Source organism: Dermacentor variabilis, chromosome 3 (assembly GCF_050947875.1).
Source record: "Dermacentor variabilis isolate Ectoservices chromosome 3, ASM5094787v1, whole genome shotgun sequence".
NCBI classification, from domain to species: Eukaryota; Metazoa; Arthropoda; class Arachnida; order Ixodida; family Ixodidae; genus Dermacentor; species Dermacentor variabilis.
Window position 1 is genome coordinate 82,828,209 of NC_134570.1, and position 21,019 is coordinate 82,849,227.

Consider the following 21,019-nt stretch of genomic DNA (forward strand, 5'->3'; position numbering starts at 1 on the left):
ACATGTGCATAGTCTTACTTTATGTAATTTTTATTTGCACGTTTTAATTTATTTGCTGAAGTGTTTTGTACTACTTAGTGAATTGTAAACTATTTTTGCATTTTAATTAACTGGTGAGTACTTTCCTTTGACACTGTTTACTAGATTGCAAAGATGGTTTCCAAGTGTGTTATGAAATACAGCGGTTTATGGTGATTGTCTGGCTTTCTGTAGGTTCAGCTAGCATGCAACACCCAACAGATCCCGCGCATCTATGATTAACTTTAGCAGGCTGTGAACTACACATACAAACTCCACCAACAAACCCATATCAATACCCTTATTTTGCAGTGGTCGTTATTTATATAATAAAAAAAATCTTGTTGTTTTATGCGTGTCGTGTAGTGTGCTAACCCTCAGGCCGTCGGCTGGCGAAACGCCGCAGGGAAGAGCGTAAGGAAGGAAAGAAGAGAGGGGGAGGGAAACAAACAAGAAAGGAAACGGCCATCAAAATCCATTGTAGTGGGATTCTATCCGCATAATTAAAAGCTTGTAATAGTCTTACGAAATCCCCCTTTCAAGAGAGGATTTTTTTCTAGCCTACTTTAACCAGGATTCTAGAACTTCGTGAAATAGTCATATCCTCCGGACATTAGCAAAGCTATGCTGATGTTTATCACATCCTAAACGGACTGCATGGATTTTATAGCGCGTCTTTCAGAGCTTCATTCCGTAATGGCGGATCGGTATGGAAACAGAATTCTATCGCTTTTGTGCTAGCTGGGTGCAGGTGGCTTGTAAATAAAGTGGTGTTTCCTCTATGTCATTGTTTGCGAAACCAGTACTTGGACGCCAAACGTCGAGTGACGTTAATATCAGCCTGTAAGCATAATGACTAGGAACTGAAAGAATGATGAAATACATTTTTACGCAAAATTGTGAGCGCTTGCACGCGTATGCTTCGTGAACCATCAAGTGCTGGAGACCACCTGCAGCGCTGCAGATGAATACAGTTTTCATATTTGATGGAGCCTTTGCTCGTTCCCTGCTATATAACTTCACCGACTTTCTTAGCTTGCGTCGAAAAGGAGACTACACTGAAAAAGTAGTTGTGTTAGATGTCTGCGTTATACAGCGCCCGATATGTTCTGATAGGTACGATCACTCTACAGGGAATGTAAGTAGTCGCCAACACTCGTCATACGTTCGAGGACCCAAGACTGTTTACTTGCAAGACAAGGAATTTATATGCGATGCCCAAAGCAAATATGGCCTGTTTCGTGCTTCGAGTTTCAAAGGAAAATGTGCAGGCAACCTAAAGCCCGTTCTTATTCTGATTATTTCAGTCTCGTTATCCGGATCCGCAGTCACTACCTACCCTAAGTAGATGTATTCCCTTACCTATTGAACTATCTTATCCATATTACTAATGATATTGCCGGCTTTGTTTCTTAACGCATGAATCTGATTCTTGCTTATTCCTAGTTTCTTATTTACTGCTTTTATGTTGCCTCCATTCCTGAGAGCATGCTCAATTCTATCCATATTATACTTCCTTATGTCAGCTACCTTACGCTTGTTGATTAACTTGGAAAGTTCTGCCAGTTCTATTCCAGCTGTAGAATTAGAGGCTTTCATACAATGGTGTTTCTTAATCAGATCTTTCGTATCCTGCGATAGCTCCCCGGCATGCTGTCTAACGAAGTTACCACCGACTTCTATTGCACTCTACTTAATTATGCTCATAAGATTGTCGTTCATATCCTCAACACTAAGGTCCTCTTCCTGAGTTAAAGCCGAATACCTGTTCTGTAGCTTGATCCGGAATTCCTCTACTTTCCCTCTTACTGCTAACTCATTGATCGGCTTCTTATGTACTAGTTTCTTCCGTTCCCTCCTCAAGCTTGGCTAACTCGAGCTCGTACCATCCTATGGTCACTGCAGCGCACCTTGCCCAGCACGTCCACATCTTGTATGATGCCAAGGTTAGCGCAGAGTAGGAAGTCAATTTCATTTCTAGCCTACCCATTCGGGCTCCTCCACGTCCATTTTCGGCTATCCCGCTTGCGGAAGAAGGTATTCATTATCCGCAAATTATTCCCTTCTGTAAATTCTACTAATAGTTAACCCTGCTATTCCAATAACCTATGGCATATTCCCCCACTGACTTGTTTCCAGCGTGCTTCTTGCCTACCCTGGCATTGAAGTCGCTCATCAGTATAGTGTATTTTGTTTTGACTTTACCCATCGCCGATTCCACGTCTTCATAGAAGCTTTGGACTTGCTGGTCATCATGACTGGATGTAGGCGCGTAGACCTGCATGACCTTCAATTTGTACCTCTTATTAGTTTCACGACAAGACCTGACACCCTTTCGTTAATGATATAGAATTCCTGTATGTTTCTAGTTATATATCCTTATTAATCAGGAATCCGACTCCTAGTTGTCGCCTCTCCGCTAAGCCCCGGTAGCACAGGACGTGCCCGCTTTTGAGCAGTGTATATGCTTCTTTTGTCCTCCTAACTTAACTGAGCCCTATCATATCCGAGCTATGGAAGGAATATCCGAGCTATCCGAGAACGAGCTATGGAAAGTAGAATGATAGGTGTAACATTAAGGGACAAGAAAAGAGCAGATTGGGTGAGAGAACAAACGCAAGTTAATGACATCTTAGTTGAAACCGAGAAAAAGAAATGGGCATGGGCAGGGCATATAATGTGGAGGGCAGATAACCGATGGTCATTAAGGGTTACGGACTGGATTCCAAGGGAAGGGAAGCGTAGCAGGGGGCGGCAGAAAGTTAGGTGGGCGGATAAGATTAAGAAGTTTGCAGAGAAAACATGGCCACAATTAGTACATGACCGGGGTAGTTGGAGAAGTATGGGAGAGGCCTTTGCCCTGCACGGGACGTAACCAGGCTGGCGATTATGATGATGATGACATCCCATTGGTTGCCCGCTAATTCCTCCAATAGCACCGCCTAACGTTAGACGGTGCCAGGTTCAGATTCCAATTGCGGCCTGTTCGGATCCAGAGATTCTTAGCACCCTCTGCTGCGTCACAGGTCTGACCGCCGCCGTGGTCAGTTGCTTCGCAGCTACTGGGAACTGAGGGCCCGGGTTTGACTGTTGTATTCATATAGGAGGTTGTGGCTTAGCGGGGGCCAATCCTGCTCTCGTGAGGGAGTGCGTTACCGATTCTGGTCACCGGGATAGGCCGCACTGCAGGCATGCTTATGCAATTTTATCAATACGCGGATTTTTTTATCCGGTAGAAAATTGCGCCGCACCGGGATTTCTATATATATATCTCTATATATATAGATGCTCTATATCTACGCCATATCTGCAGCTCTGCCGAAGAGCAGGCTGCGTTAAAGGAACGGCAGTGGGAGCGGTACGCGCGTCGTGCGTTCGGCCGAAAAAACTGGAGGCGTTTCATGAATGCCGCTGGGAACTCGCTCGAGAAAGAGCTCGCCGTCGACGTGCTGACCTCGACGTGAGGAAGCGCGAAGCCGAGGCATTACGACAACAAATAGCTGCGGATCCCGAGCTTCGCTTGCACCCCTTTTGGCAGTAATGGAAGGCCGGTCCAATTTTTCATCGCGATAGCAATTATTTGGACACTGCAGGCGGAGTTCTGTCATCGACGTCGGCTTTGCGGTCGCCGTGAGGTTCCGTATGAGTGAAAGCCTTTGAAGGGGAACCGGCGAACGTGGTTCAATTTAGCGTGCGCGAGTGAGGAACGCGGCCCGGATCACTGGTACGGTGCCTCGGTGTCCTCCCTCCCCCCCCCACCCCCCGGTCAGTACAGAGCGGACACAACCACGGCGTCTACTACGGTGTTGGCCATGCGAATCGCGGACACCGTAGTAGACGCCTTTGGCGGATGCCGTAGGGACGCGTTGCCGGCACTGGTGCGTCTTGAAAGCGGTCTGCGACGTGGCTAAAGTGCGCGCCCGCGCGACCTCACATTCAAAGCGATCTGTGATGTTTGCAGAGTGCGCGTAGTGCAGGTAGCGCCGTATTCGCTGTCATTTAGACGTTCCGTACGCGTTGAAAAGACTTACACATGGATGTCGCTATTGGCTCGTGGCTGCTGCCGTGATTCCTAACTCCAGCGTATTCACAGACAGTTTCCGCAGCCATCGCGCGATGTGTGTTCATGTTTACCTGTGCGCACATGGCACCGTACTGGTTACTTTCGTTAAAACACGTTGATGGGCTTGTTGGTTTGAATCCATGATAGAATGTGTAAGCGCGACTCAACAACGACGTAGAAAGAAGCAGACACATAAAGACAGCCCTGTTTACTTGTGTCTGTTTCTTTCTACACCCTCTTTCAGCCCCGCTTGCGCATTCCATCATTGTTAATTTAGTTAGCAAGCAAATGTTTACAAATTTATACAGCCGATAAAGCCACTGTCCTTACTTCTTACAGCTAACTATTAATTTGCTATCGTAATCGGCCCTTCGCCTTTCCAGCGGAACTGCGACTTTTTTTTTTGTGCCAACACTGGGCGGTGCTCCTGGAACCACTCACAGACCTTCTTCGTATAGCAAGCGAAGGTGAAGTCGGAAGTCCCGCTAAAGGTCGTCGCAACCACGGCCAGCTTTACGGCCGCAAAAGAAGCCGTCACAGGCGCGGCGCTTCTCACTCATACCAGATCTGATATTTCCACTCGGATCATAGTGGAAACTTTAGCGTGGCCATTGGCATTCTACCTTCATTGAAATTCGTTAATTTCGAGTGGCACCTTCTGGCATTTTTCTCCCGAAAGGTTGAAGCTGCTGACATATGCTACAACGTTTTCGGCTACGAGATTCTCGCCGTCTACGCCACTGCCCAACACTTTGGACGCTTCTGGGAATATCAAAATTTAATTACATTTTCTCACCCACTACGAGCATCTTCTCCACGTGTTTCGAACCAACTCGTCGAAGTATACCGCGCGCGAGCTTCGTCAATCGGTCTACGTGTCCGAATTTACTAACGAAATACGGTAATTTAAGGGTGCGGAGTATGAGGCCGCTGACGCACTCTCCCGGATAGCTGTCATTCGCTCCCCTGCGCAAACGGTCGAATGGGAGAGCTTAGTGATGGCGCAGCTTGAGGATGCCGAGTAACAAGCACTACGTTATAGCTCTTGTTCTCAACGATTACAGCGGTTACCTAATCCGCACGGATCAAAACCACTTTTGTGGAAAACGTCATCAAACCTTACTCTGGATTTCGCATCCGTGACCTATAGCCGTGCTTTGTTTCACCCTTTGCACGGCATTTGCCAACATGGTAACCGAGCTGTTGACATTATTCTGTTCAGCAGCACTGGGAATGAGTAGGAGCAAATGAGTGAGGATCTCAGTCGAGAACTTGTGAGAGTAGGGTTGAAGAGTAATATGCAGAAGACAGGTGTTGTTCAATAGCCTGGCAATAGAACAAGAATTCATTATCGCGCGTCAGCCTCTAGAGTGCGCGCAGGAGGACCTTTATATAGGTCGGTTACTCCCATGGGACCCTGATAACTAGAAGGAAATTTACAGCAGAATGAAAATGGGTTGGAATGCACAAGGCAAGCATTACGCAAACCTGGCTGAGAGCTTGCCTCTGTCATTGAAAAGTTTACAATCACTACCTTCGACTGGTGTAGCATATGGGGCAGAAGTTTGGAGATTAACAAAAAAGCTTGAGAACACGTTGAAGACCACGCAATGAGGGATGCAAAGAAAAACGCTAGGCGTAACACTAATAGACAAGAAGAGGGTGGTGTGGGTCAGATAGGAAGTGGGAGTATGGATATTACAGTGAACATAAGCATGCTCTCAGCGTGGGTGCTCTCCAATCTATGAAGACGCCAAAATACTTTCCACGCATACAAATCCGACTACGAGGGAGGTTACTGAGGCCTACTATATCAGGAAAAAAGAATCGCGTTGTGTAAGTAGGCCATCGTTAAATTTGTATGGCAGTGAATTTTAATTTTTAAGTCGCTTCATAGTGCAGCATTAGATTACAGGATTTTGCATTTTTGCATGCGGACTGATAATGACGTCATCGATGGGACAGCACGTGGCTGTGGGTTGTAGTATATAAGTTTGTGTATGCCTTCGAATAAAGTTAGTTGTGAGTTCAGCGCTGTTCCGTGTGTTCATGCTTTCTGTCTTCATTATCTTGCGCTGCCCCTTCAAGAAGAACATTAGCATAATATAAAAGGAGCTTGGGCAGGTCATGTAATGCGCCGCTCAGATAACCGGTTGGCCATTAGAGTCGCAGAAAGGGTGCCAAGAGAGGGGAAGCGCAGTCGAGGACGACAGAAAATTAGCTTGGATGATGAAACTAGGACATTTGCCGGCGCAAGTTGGAGACAGCTAATGCAAGAGAGGCGTAACTGGAGATTTCTGAGTGAGATCTGAATCTGCAGTGGACATAAAAATAGGCTAATGATGACGCTGATGATCCTAGCTACGCAGTGCCTCGTAGCGGAGCGCTACGTCCGGCCTCGCATGAACACCGACGTCTGTAACTGGGCTCGCACTTGCATGCATTGCCAATACGCTCAAGTTATACGTCAGGCCAAGTCTCCGAGTGAGCCTTCCGTGCCGCCGGACCGATGTGTCGACCATGTGCACATCGACGTGGTAGAACCAATTTATTCGTAACGCGCTTGCAGCTATCGGCTAAGGATCGCGGATAACTTAACGCGTTAGCATGAGGGCGTGCCCATACCGGACGCCACTGCCGAATCTGTTGCCCAAGCCTTCGTGTCCTAATGGGCCTTGTGCTTAGGCTGTCCCGCGTCGGTCACAAGTGTGGGGCGACAGCTTGAATCGGCACTGTTTACGTCCTTAGGTGAAGTTCCCAGCACAATTCACTGCCGAACCACGGTTTGCGCCTTATGTGCCTACGGCATGGTCGAGCGGTTACCTTCCCAGCTGAATAATGCAAGCCGTTATAAGATGTTTCAACTGCGAACACTGGATTGGCCATTTGCCCCTGGTACTGCTTGGTATACCCGCGGCCTATCGCAAGAAACTATGTTGTTCGGTGGCCAACCTCGTTTTCCGAGCTTCCCTGCGACTCCCTCGGTACTTCTTTTCCTTCAAGAACGCCTCACCCCAGCCACATCACTGCATGCGATGCCTGTAGGACTTCGCGAAGGTTTTGCGCCCTGTATCCCCTCGCATAGCAGACCGCAAGGTTTTTCTTCATCCTGACCTCACGTCTTCCACCCACGTATTTTCTCGCGTGATCCCCTCAAGGCAGCTGCGTCGCCTGTCCACGACGGGCCGTTTCGCGTCCGTCAACGATGAGCCAAGTCGTCAGGAAGTCCTGACTCGAGACGCCTAATCCCACCTGGCCTGCGGACATCGATGTAACCACCCATCTAGAGTAGACGTGGCGTCGCCGGTCTGCGATGTCCGTTGCGATGTCTCGTCTTGGCGGCTGGCCCTGTAGTGCCCTCTTCCGAAACCTAATGGAGGCTGGAAAAACGTGCAAGCATGAGAGAAAAAAGAGAATAAAGATGCGCAGTCGGTGGCGTGCGCATGAGCACGACATGGCTGGCAGTTAGAATTCGGTATTTCGGCAGACGTGTCATCCTGGCGTGTTGTTCCTACAGTACCTAACCGTTTTCCTCCCAAGCTTTGGTTACTGAGTAGTCTATGGTCAAATGAGTAATGCATCCAGCTATTGTGCTGTGAGAACAGAGCTCGAATACAACAGTCGGACCAACCTAGGTGTCTTTTTATGTGGCAATTTGTATAGATGGGGGCCGCACTTTAACAAACTTTTTCACGCCGATCGACATGGTGACTGCAGATGCGAGACTGTGTAGGTAGCTTTGTTTAAGGAAACTCTTTGACGCCTACTTGGAGGACTGTGTATGTACTGGTCTCCACGAACCTCTGTGATGTTCACTAGGGTAACTGGATGTGCGCGAGTAGGCGCCTGCCCCTCTTCAATGCACCTCTTTGACGCCAGCTTGGGTGTCTAGATATGTACCTTTGGGAAGCGCTCTCAACGAAACAAGGTTGAGAGCTCTGCAATATAATAGCGCATGAGGGCAGTCACGTGGTTTTATTTCATATTTAGCGGGCTTTCTCTAAACGCAGAAAAAAACACACCGCGCAGCATGTACGTTGCCATAAAAAATTTGATCGGTGGTTCCTGAATACCCTCTACAACCTAACGGGACGCACTCAACCTGCAAGTGAATATTAAAAAAAATTGTCGTAATTGATCTTAGTTAATCAACTCATTAAGAGGCAATTATAAAAATACTCTAAGGAGCGCTCTATGACAGCAAACTTATGCCGTTGGTTTCATTCAGTTGCGGTCTACCACTTTTTTGTAAACCCTTCGTTCAAATTACGGGAACCCCCTGTGTAGACTTTGCATTCGATGACAACGACGAGATCGAGAAAAAAAACAAATTACGGGGTTTTACGTGAAAAAACCATGATCTGATTATGAGGCGCGCGTAGGGGGGGGGTACTCCGGAAATTTGGACCACCTGGGGTTCTTTAACGTGGACCTAAATCTAAGTACACGGGTGTTTTCGCCCCCATCGAAATGTGGCTGCCGTAGCCCGGATTCCATCCCCCGATCTTGTGCTTAGCAGCCCAACACCATAGCCACTAAGCAGCCACGACAGGTAAGGACTAGATCGATTCGTTGCAATAGTAATTTCTCAGCTTTCGCCAAAGTCTGTCTCTCCATGACCTAGCGGATAATACAATGTGTAGCGTGACTTTGTTAAATGCCTAGATGATTAAAACTGTGATCGCAAAATACAGTGCAGGCTTCAGTAAATATTTCTACGATATCATAACGGTTCTTTTTACACTCCTAGGTTTATATGCTTTGGCAAACCAACCGATTTTCCCACCATTATTGATGGAAGCGAGACCACAGCGCCTCCATATAAATGCGGGCAAGTGGTAAGTGAATCTTCGGAATGAAGGCCAAAACCTGAAACATGTAAACTTGCGAACGCACTGGAACATTGCCATTGCTGTCGACACATTATATCGCACCTTTTTCCTTTAGAATATGCAAAATTTAGAAAGATTTTATGTGGAGGATAGCACAGTCCTAATCCTTAAAATGGACTGCTCAAAGAGGTGGAAAATTCTGCCGCATGAAATCGAAATGAATAGGTGACTCATCAACAAAAAAAGATCACCGATTACTACTTTAAGGTACATTTAAGTTCTCGAATTTTAGCCGTTGAGTTAGGAAGTTATATCCAGTTAGAACAAATTCTAATGATGGCTTCGCTTTTGAGATACGCACTGTCAAAATGGTGGGATAAATACAGTTTTGTTCCACGTACTTAACATCGTTTTAGGCATTGTGTTACTAATCCAACTGGACTGCCAAAATATATCGTCGTGAACTAGGAGGCTTGTTACCTATAAACTTGTGCCACATTAAGAATTCGTTCGAAATTAATACATTTCAAGATGCCTCATGAACTCACTGGGCAAAATTTGCAAATTGCAATGTGCGTCTTAATGAGGAGCCGAGCTACATACAGGTCTCATATCTGACGGATTTTGGCAGTGGCAATAGGATGTGGGGCTATACTTTTTCAATGTTAAAAAAATTAACGTCGAGAGCCATTGCGACACGTGTTGCACCAGAATTTGTCTGATAGGCCAGCACGACGAGGTGATTGCCACCGGAGCGCTAGGGAACCAGTGAAAATTCGATATCCCTGTGGCGTTTGTCATAGAAGGATTTGTTGAGCCTGATAGGCTGCGGGGGTGTCACGTGCAGTCTGACGGCCTGGGCAGCCAGAGAAATTTCAGCGCAAGCATAAGCACTGGGCGACTGTGGTGAGTAGGGTAGTACAGTGCCAAGAGCGGAAAAAGGATGGCACGAGGGTGTCATGGAGGCATGAGTTAGTAGCAAAATCGACATACAGCAGAACGACCTCCCGGTCTAAATGCTAGGGGGAAACGCACATAAGAAGGCATGGCGGAGAGTGTTCTGTTCGAGCATTCGGTAAGGCCGTTTGTCCGGAGGTGGTAAGCAGTGGTGATTTGGTGTAAGCTGTCCGGGCTCTGCCCTCGGATTTGCGTTGACAGCAAGTGAGGTTGCAAAACCAGACATGAATACCGCCGCATAGTGTACGCGACAGGAGGGGTATATTCAGTTCCCTTGAAGTGTGTAAATGTGTACATTGGCCGAACCAAACGGTGAATCAAAGACCAGCTCAGGGAGCATGCGCTAAATGTTAAGAAAAAGAAGACAAATATGCATAATTGGCTGCGCATATCATCGCGTGCTTGAGAGGCGCTCTTTTCCTGAGACCACTATCTTAAGCAAGTCTTCAAGCCACACGACTCGAGTTTCTTCAGAAGAACTCCATATCCACAGGAATCCGCCTATCTGCGTAGGCGAAGCATCCATTCTTTCGCAAAGAGCCACACTGTACTTCTTAAGTTCTCCTATCTAAAGCAGGCAGCAGTATTATTCGCCTTTTAAGTTTTGTTTTTTACTACCTTAGCATTGCAAAAGGGGCGTGACATTTGTGCGCGGCTCACTTTATAAAATCAGAGGGTGAGTCGATTGGAATAAACAGTTGCTAGTAGCGCTCGTCCACGTCTGTCTTGTCTTCTTTATGTGTATGTGTATTTTTCGCGCTGTATCTGGGATTTACAATCCCCCCCGATTGATGGTACTTATCGGCCAATATCTGCCGTTAATGGGAATCTTCCATATTCTGACATATGCAAGCCGCCGGCAGCTTCGAAGCTGGTGTGGAAAAGGCTTCGCTTGAAAAGAGAGTGTTTCATGAAAAAAAGCGACTTCACGCTCTGCTTGAGAGCTCCACACACCGCGCACGACTGCAATATTTGTTTGAAATTTTCACAGCAGCACATGTTGTCTGCGGACTATGCTTTTCCCCGAAGCCCGAGGGGCGGCTAAGGACCCCATAAGGATGCAGTTATTAAATAGGAATCAATGACTTGCAAGGTAATCCCCAGTCTCGTCTTTCCTGCAGTGTGGCAGAGGGCAGCCATTCGCTAAATAAGAGAGGCTAAAACGTTTATAAAAAAAGAAATAAAAAGAGAATTGAGCCTAGCTTTGCCAAATTTGAATCTCGAGTCGGTCTGAAATGTGTGCCACTGTATTAAAAGCAGTCCCGACGAAAAATATTACGTATGGCATTTTTGCTCTTTTGAAAACGTTCTGATTGCATTTTCGGATTGTTTACTGCATCATAACCCTTCTGTCACAGTGGCATCTCCATTCAGTGTGCATGGCCTAGAATGGGCACATATCCAGTGGCACATACTCAGCGACGCAACTTCCCTACAATTGGTCATAGAGCAGCTACAGCAATTTGCCTTTTCGGGGCACTTACCCAGTGCCGGATGTTGTCTACTCGGCAAAATAAGGCATCACATACCAGAATACCCAAGTTGTTTATATTGATACGCGCGTTTATTGAAAAGTCGGAACAGAGTCGTCCTGACGATGACGACGACGAAGAAGAAGAGAAGATGACGAAGAAGTTGTACAGCAGCAACAACGCTGGAGGCGACATTTCTTTTGTCGCATCGCGTATACAGAGAGCACATAAAGCTACAATGACCTTTCTCGTATTCGACTTATCTGCTGGCGTAAAGCGTTTGTTAGCGAATTATTCATTCATTCAGGTGGGTTAGTAGCAGCAGCATCAGCTTGAGAAGTGGAGTTCAGCCAAAGTTTATAGTTTCGCACGGTGATGTTGCGATAGCAGTTTCTTGATTCTTAAGATAATCGATGCATTCTGTCATGTATTGGAAATACAGATACTCATACACGTCTTGCCAGACGTATCATGACACAGATAGAAGATACCCAAAGAGTATGTAAGATAGTATCTAAGATACATGTATCTTCGATACTGCCCAGCACAGGCCTCTAATTATTCAAGGCCGGGGAGTACGTCATGCTTTATAGAGAAAACACAGCCGCGAAACTTTTGACAACAGCCCCCAGCCATAGCTACATTGCATTCTGGTCACCCTCTAAGCTGCATGATGCCATTGATGATGTTGTCCCTGGCAATATTTTAGGCTAATTCCCACTGAACAGAAGAAGCGACCTGATATGTCGACTGTAAGCCAAGAAGTAGGAAACGCAAAAACGTTGCATTTACTGAAATAGTTGCTATTTGCAGCCCTCACATTACCTCATCTGTCTTGAGGAATCAGTCTGGCAAGTGTACCGCATATAACAGGGGGTGAGTGAACTGCAAACACAGTGGATCCTACACTATGCACCGAATACAAGTTCTGTCAAGAAATGGCGCGGTGCTGGTATTTCTACTCTTCTCCCCGGACGAGACGTGAACCTCGATATTCAAACGCGAATGACACCGTCGTGAAATTTCGCCCATGGAAATCGATACGTGTATCATGTGTACGTAACAGAACGAGCATGCGAGCTCGCTTGAAAGTCTTAAATAAGGGGCATACCGCACGCTACCCTAGCTCTACACCGGCGGCTGCGCTTTCATGCATCCTACGTGCAGCTTTTCAGGTGACAGCGCCAACACACGTTTGGCGCTTCGTAATTCCCTATCCCAAGTCCCCCGTATTAGTCCTGCTCGGCACTGTGTAAGCGTCCTGGTCACGACAACTAAGCTTGGCGTTGAGGACAACGTCGACAACGGGCAGTGCGCCGTCCAAAGTCGCGTTTCTCGGTAGCTCCCCCGTCGCCTTGGCCGTCCCAACTCTCCCGGTGAATTTGTGCTCGCGCAGTCACTGGGACTCTCTGACTTGTGTCGTGATGAGGCGTAGCAGTGAAATACTTGGCGTAGCTTTGTGACTGTGATCGCGTCCCGCGTTTTCGTTTCTATGGCCATGTTATTGTTCGAGATCTCCTGAGTCGTACTGACACCTTATTCCCTTTCATGAGTGTGCGGTGTCAAGAGATAGTGTGATGTGTACAAGCGGCTTTGTCTTTTATTCTTACCAAGATTTTCCCTTGCGTGTGCGATATCTTCACAAGAACCTGTCTTGAAACGTGGCCTGTGTAGTGCCGCTTAAGAGGTTTTGCTGCTGTAGGATGTATTTTTTCAGTGGTCAGTAGAACCCGTAAAATTTTAGGATATGGGCGTTTCCTTGCTGTGGGGGATAGGAAGAGCTATCTTCCGGCGTCTGTGGTAAAACAATATAAAAATGCTGAACACCTCAGACTGTTGCAGGAAGAGCACGATTTGCTACCTGAAACGGTGCAACCATGCAACATCCACTGAAGTGAAGATGATTTCCGAGTGCCTCATTGAATGTTTACTCTCTTTCTGTGTTTTGGCTCACTCTTTAACCAACACAAGTTTACCTTTCCCGCCGTTCTTTTGTGGTTTCAGTGCACGCGGAAAGAAAGATGTCCTGATGGCTGTTTCTGTGGGTTTGTAGGAACCAATAGTTCTGGCATCTGCCTCTCCTACGACGATCCTTATTGATACCACGGTAATATTACACCAGCGAGAGAGACAGCGCAGTGCGTTACGGGAAAATAAATGCTTTGCCTGTCTGTTGTATTGGTGTACGTGCTTTTCAAGTCCATTTATTTGTCATCGCAAAAGGAACCTCCTAATGCGTATGACATACGCATGAATACTATAGCTGCTTCGTAGCAAGGGAAGACAACTGAGCAGTTGCAATCTTTGAAAATCGTCGATCCTACAAACCAGCTGGTAAACAAAGCGGCGTGGAGCTGCGAGGAATACGAAGAAAGGGCAAAGTGACCCCGTGTACCGTGGTGTTGCACGATACCGACGCAACAAAAATTGCTACCTGCAGCCTGAAGCGCCTAACGGAGGCGGAAAAAAGGTTCACGAGTTGGCCCATAGGCCATCGAAAAGTCGTACGTGGTTCCCTTTGAAGTGGTTTCGCTGTGCTAATGTCAAACGTCAGTCTCGGACAGAACGCTAGACACGGTAAAGAAGTAAACAAGACTAGAGGTGTGCAAGCGCCACATCTCGAAAGGTAAAGCTACCTTTGTATAATTGCAAATTAGCGAGCGATAGGCGTTTTATGTTGATTACTCTCCACTGTTCAGGGCCGGGAATAAAGCACGCTTCGCATAGAAAATTAAATGATGGGGTGAGTTAAGTGAGTAAAGTTGATATTCTGAACAACGCAAACGGAATGAAAGACATGGCACAGGGGACGACTGAGAAGTGATACATTTTAAATGCGAGAACATTTCTTCAGCTAGCCTACTTCAGGGCTTGGCAACGATATTTTGCAATATGCGTCATGTAAAGAGACAAGATACTGAGTTTATAAGTACTTGGTACAGATAAAATATACTAGCAAACTAATACCCAATAGGATATTTGTCATGTCTATCTTAATATACTTTGATACATGTTCATTCTTCACTTTAGCCCCAGTATTAGGGGCTTCTGCAAACTTGCAGGATATTTGTCATGTCTATCTTAATATACTTTGATACATGTTCATTCTTCACTTTAGCCCCAGTATTAGGGGCTTCTGCAAACTTGCAGGTGTTGACCTCTGTTGGAGCCCACACGTGGCCTACATGAAACGGCGCCTGACAGCTACTTCCCAGTTGTTCAAATACTTGACAGGGAAGACGTGGGGGATGTCAGTAGACGCAATGCTTAAACTCTACAGAGCTCTCTTTCTCGGTTTTTTAAGATACAGTCTACCTGTACTGAACAACACCTGCAAGACAAATATTCGTGTTCTGCAGGCAGTACAAGCTCAAGCACTCAGAGTCTGCCTTGGTTTGCCCAGATGTACGTCAACAGAGGCGACTCTTGCGATTGCTCGGGACCATCCAATGCGAACTCACATTACGGTGGAAGCCCTGAGAACGCACATCAGACATTTTGCACGTGCCCCCTATCACCACCTTGCAGCACTAGCTTCAGACAGGCACCAATCATCATTCTCTAAAACTATCAACAAGTACAACGACAAACTTCCCTCGGGCTTCACCGCTGCATCTAAACCATCGATACCCCCTTGGTGTCTTATCAGCCCCACAGTACATCTCAGTGTACCAGGAATCGGAAAAAAGTCTGAACTGTCGTCGCCTGTCCTCAAACAACTGTCTCTGCTTCTTCTGCACGAGAGGTACGCGGACAGTGAACACATTTATACTGATGGTTCCACAAACATCCAGTGTTCGTCCGGTGCTGTGGTTGTCCCAGCAAAAGCTATTACCATCAGCTTCAGGACTCACCACCCGACAACATCGACATCTGCTGAACTAGCTGCTCTTCGCGCTGCACTCCGTTTCGTCAGTCGGGAGCCACCTCGACAATGGTCCATCTTCAGCGACTCAAAGGCAGCCCTACAATCTGTACTATCAGCTCTGCGTCGCGGGCCATTCGAACAGCTCGTATTCGATATTAGATGCCTACTCCATACATCACAGGAGAAAGGACACCACGTGACGTTTCAGTGGCTGCCAAGTCACTGCGGCGTCACTGGAAACGAAGACGCCGATAATGCAGCTCGGACAGCTCTTGAAGACGCACAAGAAGAGGCCATACCGCTTTCACGATCCGACGCAGCTAGCAGACTTCGAGTGCTTGCACAGGAGATCACGCTCTCTCTATGGTGCACACCAAACAGCCAGACCAACCAGAGCAACCGTCACTACCACCTGCCCTCTTTGATGCATCTCTATATGCCAACTGGACTCCGCCGAAGCGAGGCGACTCTGCTTTATCGCTTATGGTTAGGGGTGGCTTTCACGAAATCTTACTCATTCCGCATTGGAATGGCCGACAACGCTCTCTGCAATGCCTGTCTTTGCGAGGAGACGCTGCAACACATTCTGTGCGACTGTCCTGAATATAATGTTCAGCGACAGTCCCTGGCATCCGTTCTCGCGCACCTTGACACTAGACCATTGTCCCTCGACACGATTTTCACATGCCGCCGACAGAAGACATCGCAGATGAAGGCGACAAAGGGACTACTTCAGTTTTTGAAAGAGACGGGATTGGACAAGCGGCTCTGACAGTGTTATCACGTACAATGCCAGATTGATAGACTCTACCGGACGATGTTTGTGTGCTGTGCTATGTGCTCTCTCTCTCTCTCCCCCTTCCCCATCTTTCATCGCACCCATCCCTCTCCCATGTGTAGGGTAGCAAGCCGGTTACGCTAAACTGGTTAACCTCCCTGCCTTTCCTTCTCTACTTTTTCCTTCCTTTTTCCTTGCAGGTGTTCATTTCGGATGCAAACTTCGATCTTTTCAAATTTCTTCAATGACCACCTAATAATTTTTCTGTTCCACTTTAACCAAATAGTTAGTATACTGCCACCCCGCAAAAGTCTGTGAGGCATGCCGAACTTACATCAGTTCAACGAAGGTATGCTGCGCAGTAAGCAATTTTTCATACTGCCTGTAAACTCCTTACGATATACTGAGTTATTGTTCAATCATTAAGCGAATCAGCGTGTTATTTTGCTACGTCAAGACGAATGAATTGTTGGGCTAGTTGTTCTCGCATTGATGACCAAGAAAGCGCAACAAAGAGACGACGTCTAGAGGAAGCAAAGACATATGCAAGTGCTACTCGCCACCATTTAGTTGCGTATCTACCACCTTGTCTGGCATGCGCACAACAAAAATACAAACACATCGCAAGAAGAACACGTGCAAATAAAACCAGGCTGCACAATAAGTCAAACTCTGGCGTAAGAAAATCAGCGACAATTATGATGCTCCCTAAGGTGAAATTTTAAGCGCAGCTCTATACGTGTTTTAATTTTGCGGTATATTGCCTGGCGCGGACACTGTCTCGTGCGGCATGTTTCAAGCCGAGCGAAGTGTGGCACGACTGTCTCGGCAAGCGCCTGATCACGAAAGGCAACGCGTGGCTAACGCGTGGGCGCGATTCACAGCGGCCGCCGCAGACAGGCCTCCGCTCATGAACCGCTTTGGTGAATAGACGCTGCGTCATCAAGCCGTCGCGAACAAAGCGGAGGCGAGCGAGAGCATCGAGGCACCCTAACGACGCGCGCGACTTTTGCGCCATCTCCTAGCCATCGTTGCCATAGTCGGTCTTGCGCGGCACTGCGCTATTCTCACGCCTTCGCCTGCCTTCCTTTCCCGCTTTCCGTCGCATGGTTCCGCTGCACCCTCCTCCTCCGTTTTTCTCCGGGCGATCTTTTCGCGCTCGCCGTCTTTCATTGCCCGCTGTGCCCCGCGTTCGCTCGCATCTTTGCTGCGCTCGTTCACTCGGTTACGAAGTACGCCGCCGGCACTCCGTGCAGGAACGGGCGCCTGCAGGGTGCGCTCAATCGCACTCCTAAATAGATGAGGATAGCTGTCCGTGCTTGTCGGTACGGAATATACTATTTTGTTGTAGTGCAAGCTGAACGAAAACGATAACAGAAAGGCACATCTGACACACACAGCGCTAAGTTTTAACACTAGATTTATTTCCAGTTCCCGTCGCTATATATACACCCTTGAAACGTCATACAACACGTGTAAAGTAACCGTAAATATGAACAAAAAAGAGGGAACAACACGCAAGCATTCTTTTGACACACAGGTTGATAGACATGTACGCGTTCAACGCGAACACAGATAATCGAACTCTTTTGTGGATAGTGAAATGGAAGGGTCATTGACGCATGTGTCACCAAATGTTAATATGTGTGCAGCTTCTATTATCAAGCGCGTCATGTCACACCTGCTTCTAATTATAAGACTGTTTCTCTAAATCTTGGTTGTGAAACCAAGAATTTTAATCTTGGTTTGCACTTGCTGTAGATTGCATTTGCACAAGCTAAAGACAAGTAAAAATGCTTTTGAAGTTTATTAATGAGGCGTTCACGCAACGGCTGTCACAGATTGTGTTGCCATGTGCATTGGTTCTATGAATTGATGTCGATGCCACGTAGTCTGGTCCGCATAGTCAATGAGTATGAAAATTGGGTCATAACAGATTCCTCGACCATTCGTTTTAACTTTTTTATAAAATTTATAACACCGTAGGCTATACGCAAATGCAAAATGGCAAAATATATGTGTGAATAAAAGCTCTTAAAATCAGGCATATTACGTTGAAATTGTGAAAGTTGGCAGCTATTTTTAAACCACCAGCAATGGTTCAAAAAAATTCAGTGATGTTACTCTTCGTGAACGCGGTTTAGCGCAATCGTTTTGGGTGCGATTCTTATACTACTGCGACAGCAATTTTATGGACGCTCCCGGCGCATTTCTGCCGTCGACGTCGCATCAACTTTCTGTGTAAAGACCAACCATCGTCCCGTGCGCCGTAGGCTGCATGTGCGAGGGAAAGCGCGTGATGGCGAGTCGACGATCACGGTTCAATCTTGCGCGTGCTAACGACGAAAACGGGGAGCTAACGCGCTGTTTCCCGTCGCGAGCATGGACCCTGGAGGAGGAGAGCCAGGATCGGCGGCATTGTACTCCGCCAGGAACTGCATATTCCGTAGCTGCGCGAGCGCTATCTTGAAAGCGATCTGCAACGTGCAGGTGTACCGACTGCGCCGACGGCTTATAACTGCATGGCCGCTGTGTCTCGCTGCTGAGTTTACGTTGAGGCGATAAATAGGACGAGGTAAGTTCGCTCGCTGCTGCTGCCGCGCTTTCTCTCGGTAGCGTTTTGACAGCGAGTGTCTGCACTCGTCGACTGTGATGTGTTCATCTTTGCCTGAGCGCGCTGACAGCATGCTTGTTAATTTAGTCAGTAAGCGAGTGTTTGGAAATTTATACGGCCGATAAAACGACTATCCTTTGTATAATTGTCTACAATAGCTGTCTGCATTCCGTTTGGTGTCGCGCTTTCGGGCTCCGCGCAAGACACTACGCTGGGCTTCCAAACGGCTTCACGTTGTTGAGGAGTTTCTAAGCCACAACGTTTTGCATGATACAACCGTATTACCGCAAGCTGCCTAGCCCATTCCTCGGGAGTATCCGTGGCACTTGAAGGTCGCGCCTTATGCCGGGCTAGTTCATCTTGTGCCCGTTGGGCGACGACTTCGTGGTCGGTCGACTCGCGGTTGCCCTGCCGCCGCTTACGTTGCTACTCCGTCCTTCTCGGTCGGCGCTTCTCCACTGGAATACGAGACGAACCCGCTACCTCCAGAGTGCTCAAGTTGTTGGACTGCTAAGCACGAGGTCACGGGATCGAAACCCGGCCACGGCGGTCGCCTTTCGATGGGGGCGAAATGCGGAAACACCCGTGTACTTAGATCTAGGTGCACGTTAGAGAACTCCAGGAGGTCAAAATTTCCCGAGTCCCTCAGTGCGGCGTACCTCATAATCATATCGTGATTTTGGCGCGTGAAACCCGATAATTTTTTTTCCACAGCGCTCAAACAACCCGTAGGAACTGCCAGAGGAGGTCAACCCAGCGCGCCTCCGCTTACCTTCCTCCTTCGGGACCCTTCGCCTCGTTTCTCCATCCTCCCTTCGCTGAACGTTACCTACACTGTCCTCTAGGTGGCGCTACATTGCCACGCGCTCAGCGCCGTCCTTCGTACTTTCCCCGGCGCGCGATTCTCTTAACCTCCGGGCGCTTTGCTCCTTCGGGGCTTCAAACGTATTCAACAAATTTCCTAGCTGTCCAGTTACGCTTACGTGAGAAATGCGGATAGTATTCACACTAAGATGAATGTCGCGTTATTTCCATTAGCATTGAAGCTATGTAGCAACAACCCGTATAGCCATCGCCGAAGCGCGTAAGCTATAAAGCACGTGTGCCGCCAGGGTCGTCTCTCGCTTTTCTCTCTACACATGCTGCGCCATCAAGCGGCGCTACCGCGAGGTCCGCGCGTGGCCCATACGTGAATATTTATTTAGACAAGATTTTCTTAATATACAGCGTGTCGTATATAATACGTGTTTAATTCTGTCCTTCGCCGGAGAGATATTAAATGCTTTTTGTCATTCCAGAGCTGCACATACCCAGTATCACATGCCCAGTGATTGAAGTGGTTATCAAGGAGGTCCATTAAAGAGCGGCACATACCCAAAGGCACATACCCAGGGACCCAAATGATACCTCAACTGACAAGCGACCAGCAACCACCAACGTACCTATCGTCGACCTATCTGTAAAACGGCCGAGAGAGCAAGGAAAGAATAATGGTATTCGCTTTAAAATGTGTATTGCGCCTTTCTGGGTAGCGAACTCGAATACATTGTTTCCTCAAAAGTACTGTTCGATGGACATAAGGACTAGGAATTTCAGCTTGGGATCGCTGAGGGTCGAGCACAGGCAATTCTTAATCAGGCAAAGCTTCAAAAATTTCAGTTGGGTCTCACAGTTTGAGTCTGGAATACTCACACAGATCCAAAGCGCGAAAGGGGCATCAGAGGAATTGCCCAAATTTCTGTTCGCTCTAAGAATAAATGCGCCACAATAAGCCGTCCCGATCTGCTGAAATGGTCGGCAAGGAGACTCGATTGGCTATCTAGCACGAGGCTTGCTGAAGAACGGCAGGAACCCAGTGACCCAAGCTGGCTTCAAACAGGTTCATTGAAGATCAGCAGATACCAAGTGGTATATACTCAATGACCGATGTTGGCCTGACAATTGGCTGTGAGCCAGGTTCCCCCAGCAGAATGCTCTACCGATTAGACTGACTATCGACTGGCCAGTGACACAAATCGACGGCAAAAGTTAGACTTAGACAGGCAAAGCTGTTGAAAATATAAGAAGCGGGCCATCATGGGGTGCACACGGAGACCTGGGGTACTAGTAAAGCAATAGCGCCGAGTAACCCCAACCTACTAATGGACAGTCACTTCGTTCTTTACAATATGGCCCTGCGAAACCTGGAAAGCAGACAACCTTACGATCAAACGATCATGGACCGACTGCACCGTCTGCGCGGTGTCATTTCAAGCACCGCTATCCGAGTGAATACCGCCGCAACCAAATCGTTGCAAGGATCGAACCGACGCCTAACGGCTTGCAAGTTCTATTAATAGACCTCGATGACAAAGAATGCTGCCTCGCGAAAATCAATGCCAAAATTGGAGAGCTCATAACTGACGAATGGAAAGATG

General features: G+C 47.5%; 1 long non-coding RNA gene across 1 annotated transcript; it reads left to right on the forward strand.

Annotated features, from left to right (window-relative positions):
• The first annotated feature begins 1,030 nt into the window (after positions 1–1,030).
• LOC142574020 (uncharacterized) lies at positions 1,031–13,670 on the forward strand. Its single transcript, XR_012826388.1, has 3 exons — positions 1,031–1,156; positions 8,832–8,919; positions 13,347–13,670. It is a non-coding gene; the product is annotated as an uncharacterized LOC142574020 (long non-coding RNA).
• The last annotated feature ends 7,349 nt before the right edge of the window (positions 13,671–21,019 follow it).